This window comes from Manis javanica, chromosome 6, assembly GCF_040802235.1.
Source record: "Manis javanica isolate MJ-LG chromosome 6, MJ_LKY, whole genome shotgun sequence".
NCBI classification, from domain to species: domain Eukaryota; kingdom Metazoa; phylum Chordata; class Mammalia; order Pholidota; family Manidae; genus Manis; species Manis javanica.
Window position 1 is genome coordinate 56,585,199 of NC_133161.1, and position 5,056 is coordinate 56,590,254.

A 5,056-nucleotide genomic window follows, 5' to 3' on the forward strand; every position below is an offset into this window, starting at 1 on the left:
TCACAGGCTATAAAGCCATGCTGGTAGTTCTGGCAACACTAAGGGGTTGGGGGATAAGATTTCTAAATTCATTTCGTACAACTGATATATTGGTGCTCAACCCTGGATCACCTTGACTCACTGAGGGGGCTTTAAAAAATACTAGTGCTTGGCCCCCATCCATACTAATTAATCCAATCTCTGGTGCTGGGGCCCAGGCATTGATATTGCATAAAAGCCAAAACCTCCTCAGGTGATTCTGTTACGTTGCCAAGATTGAGAATCCCTGACTGTGCTGTTGATCTGAGGATATGATGAACTGAGTGGTTGAATCAGGGTACTCCATAGCCATTGGGTTCTCAAGTATTCAGTTTATATGGTGGGTCATGACCTAAAAGCAAATACAGAGAAGTTTCTTGGGCCTTGTTTGAAATATTGAGGTCATGTAGCATCATCTTTGCTAGCCATTCTTTTTTCTATTTTCAAATGACTCATGCTGAACGGTACACTTACTTCATGTTGTAACTTGGTACTTCAAATAGTTGTCCAATGCCCCATTTATCTCTGTGGTCATGGGCACAGCCTGGAAATGTAAACACTGCGAGTCATTTAGAAATTCAAAACACGATTTCTGGTAATGCTTCAGGAAGTATTTTAAGGTTAATTTTTACGTCCACAGTGCCTTGGATTTCTCCCTGAAACAGATTAAAAACTGGTTATTGGCAAACAGAGAGGAGAACTAGGTGGAAAGGACTGGGGCTAACCCAGATCTGTGTGATTAGTCCTGATTTAAATGCTGGAAATGACAATTGAGTTACTTATGGATTTTCTAATTTTAAATCTATCTTTACTAGAATATTTATTTTATCACTACCTGAGTAAAGATTTGTAACAGAGTTCAGCTCATTCTTTTTACAAGAACTGACAGCCCAGTTTGTCTCTCTCACTCACTCTCCTCAAATACACACACACACACACACAAACATACTTCTTTTTAGTTAACACGGGGAAGGGGACAGAGATGAACTCTGTTAATATATTATGATTTAGGACAGAGTCCAAATACTATGCTCATCCCAGCGTCATCATTTACTCAGTTCTTAGGTAGGCAGATCGTTTCCCATGGTTTCTGATTCGTTGCCCCTGGTCCTCACAAATCTGTAAGATTCTGCGTGTATATATGTGTTTTAGAAAACTGTACATTACTCTCCACTCCCCCACCCTAAAGCAATGACTTATTCGAATTTCTAAAATGAAAGTAATGTTATTTATGGCTTATCATGGCTGCAGTAATTAAAATGAGATGATTTATATAAATCAACCAAGTACAAAGTCTGGGACAGAGTAGATCCTCAATAAGTATAATTTGTTTTCTCTTTTCCTTCCTCTTCCCTCTAGCAAAATATGTTCTCAGGAAGAAACTGATGCTGATTGTTTATATATTAAGTGAGGATGTATATCTTTTTGTTTGTTTGTTTCCTAGGGTATCATACAAAAGTAGACTTCGAATAATAGAAGCTATAATGGTTACTAAATACTTTGCTGTGAGAGTGATTGGTTAGATGGGTTATCTTCTTTATGTGAATTTCATGTCAGTGAGTGAAACACAGTTATTTTCTCTGTGGTGTGTTGGAGAACAGAGAATTCACTCCAGGCATGCAGCTTTCTAGTTTGCATACAAGGAAGACCCACCCCAAGCTGCATTTAGTGAGATGTTTGTGCAGAAAGAAGTTAATGACCTTCACAGGATGACCTCTCTGCCCCAGAGCTCTACCGCAGCAGGTTCAGGGGTAAGATTAGTCATGAACATCAGGATCTGAGAAAGATCCTGGTTCAAGACATCAGACACAGATTCTGGGAAACAAATTAGGCTGGACTTCTATGAGAATTGTTATAAAGAAATAATGAAAATTAGGAGAATGGAAAATATGATCTTCAGCCATTTGGTGCCCTGGTAGATGTACAACAACATAGACCACTTGAGGCTAGAAGATGTGAGAAAACCCGGGCAAGGGAAGCTTGAACTGGCTGAAATGGAACTTGGTAACCATTATAGCTTCTATCAGGCACTCATACTGAGATACTGTCAGAAGCACCCTACGTCTATATATCTTTATATAGGTAGAGAGAAGGCAGATGAGGCTTTAGATTCTGCCTTTATTCAAGGTAGAGAGAAGGCAGATGAGGCTTTAGATTCTGCTCACTCATCCTCGTGAGGGCATACCTTATTTACAAAAGGAGATTTAGATTACAGGATTTCAAGAAACTTGGCATAGAGGAATTTAAAGCAAATATTTATTCTACCAAGGATGGGTTAGCAGTATTAAGGTAGTTAGGACTTACCTTGTACAACTTTATAGAAGTTTGAGTCCTTAATGGAATGACATTATCTACAGTTAACAATTATTAAGAATCTGCTCTCAGATTTTTGGTAAATATTTAATAACACTTGTGAATCAGACAATGGAAATGGAATAAAATCTTCTCAGTCTATTCTCCCCCAACAGGAAAGCTATATTTTTCTTTTGGCTTGAAGTCCGGATTAAGATGTTATTCAAAATAAGATTTTGGTCCCATGGGATTGGTCTGTTTGTTACTGTATATCTTTCAAGTTTCTGGGTCAGCACTATGAGGAAAGTTACACAGCCTTACAGAACCCTTAGGTAAGTTTGCTCCATTTTGCTGAATCATATAAATATATATGATGCCCAGTTTTCACTGGGAATACCCTAAATAATGCCTTAACCCTGATTTGGACTAAGGAAAAGAAAGATTGGAAAAGAGAGGTCTTTTTCCTTTTTCCTCTTTTTCTCTCTCTAGTTTTATGTATGTGTGTGTCTGTATGTAGGTACTTTAAAAATATTTACAATATTATTGAGTTCCTGAATCTCTAGACAAAGTTTCCCTGAACACACGACTATCAGCTGAAACTTTTTTGCTGCTGATTCTGCCTGATTACTTTCAGCTCTTTAAGAACCTGGAGGTTGTGATCATTGATGTTACAGGGGTCCAGAATATTGGCACATGGCTTGAAACAAGAGATCAAAGGGAATTTCAGAGAAGGCCCAAGTGTATTCTGTAACTTCTGGTAAAGAGTATCAAACAGTCATAATTCATTAACTACACATCACATGGAACAAAGTGAAGACTTGGTACTAGTCTTTAATTTGTTATCTGCCTACACTGAGAGAATACATTAATTAGATAAATTGGTAAATTGACAGAGGTCTCTGCTTTTTGTGTTTTAGGCAGTCCTAGTATATAGATGCCAAATGTGTTGTTCTATCCTTGTCCACAATTCTTAGGTTGACTTTTGGCCAGTCTAAACATTGCCTGGGAACTGTTTATCATGGCTGATATAATACTCCTCCTCAAGCATGTATACCATTAATTTCTGCTTAAGAATCTTCAACAAAACAAACATTTACACAAAGAGGGTGATTCCCTTCTAACTGCAGGGATGGATTGAGCTAGTGATACCAAAATAGATATGACGGTGTCTGGGTCCCCAAGACTTTAATCATATTTAGTGACTGTACAAGTTGTGCTAGGAGGAAGGATGATGTGATGTCTCTCTGTGGCTATGCAAGATGTCTTTTTTAAAAAATTTATTTACATGGCTACAAGACTGGGGCTAACCTGTGGCTTTTTCCCCAACTCCTGGTGCCAGCTATTTGTAGAAAGCTATATTTTCTGTATTTAAAAACACTGAGAATAGAGTAAGGCAAAGGAAGAAGAAAGATGTTAGGATAAAAGAAAGTTTGCCATAGGAATTACTAAGAATTGATGGCACAGAGGGAGCCCTTCTTAATTGCTTCTTGCTCATAGAAATCTTTTCTCCTTTCTTGCTGAGGCCTTGATATGATATCTGTGAGGTATTAAGCAATCTAGAATGTTTATTTATCAACTTTGATTCATCTTAATTAATGAAAGAACAATGAAATCAAAGTTATTTCCCTCCTCTCTCCACAGTTAAGAATTTGTAATGCCTAATGGCTTGCTCCCTACTTAAAACAAACACATTAGTCAAATTTGATATACTGACTCATAAATCACACATTAGGGCCAAGCATATTTTGTTATGAGAAATTAAGTCTCCCTCTTGACACATAACTTGGCTCTAGATTTGAACCAGATAAACAACATCTTTTGTTTAAATGCTGCATTTGGAAAGTAAAATGAACTATGCAGGCACTAAGTGATCCCTTCACCCCTCATAGATATCACTGAATTCAGGGCAAGAAGCCTGTGCATTTTGGGCTCCTTTCTGAAGTCAATGCCCTTCCTCAGGGCACCTAACCCAGTGGGTTTGAATTTGAGCTTAGGGTAAGTTCTGATGGCTGTGGTTGTTTCAAGGAAGCAAGAGAGAGATGTAGCATCTGCCTTGCAGAGGTATCTCTTGGAGCCATAGAAAGAGAATCCTTGCTGCATGGAATTGGACTTGAACACCAGAGAGAGACTGCTTCAGTCTAACCATTGGCACCAAAGTGTAAGAGTTTGGATGTATCATCAATGCTAGAAAAATTTTTTAAGTGAAAACATTTGCAATCTGAAGAAAGAGCAGATGAACAGCTGACTCATTTCACTAAAGAAAGGCTTCAAAATGTTACCTAATCAAGACTATGTATTGCCTGATTTTCTATAAGAAAAACAAAGCATCTGGTACTTGTCAACTGATAATAAAATAAATCTAAAAGTAGAGTTTTCTTCTCTGAAATCAAGAGAATCCTTCAAGTTATGAGAATATTATATTAATCTCCTTGTTTGTGGAGATTTTAGATTTTAGTTATTTTTATAGACAATTTTTGATATTTCCAGCTCTTGTAAATTATCAAAGCCATACTCAGCTATCTTCTGCATCCTTAGAGTTTTGCCCCTTGTTCACCACCTCATTTTTCCTACCAGGTCAGGCTGCCTTTGGAGTGCAGAAGCCCAGGGAAACCAGACCCTGGTTAGGAGCAGATAGACTATGTGGGCTAAGTTAGCTTGTGGCACCAGGTCATGCTTGCTGCAGATGAGAAGCAAGAATTTATGAATGTGGCCATATGTTTGTTGAAAGTCATTGGATCTGGAAGTC

At 38.0% G+C, this 5,056-nt stretch overlaps 1 long non-coding RNA gene across 1 annotated transcript; it reads right to left on the bottom strand.

The window, feature by feature from the left end:
- Nucleotides 1-213: 213 nt before the first annotated feature.
- On the bottom strand, nt 214-4,027 carry LOC140849900 (uncharacterized). The gene is made up of 2 exons (XR_012132264.1): nt 493-4,027; nt 214-370 (listed from the first exon to the last, which is right to left on the bottom strand). It is a non-coding gene; the product is annotated as an uncharacterized lncRNA (long non-coding RNA).
- Between the last annotated feature and the right edge of the window lie 1,029 nt (nt 4,028-5,056).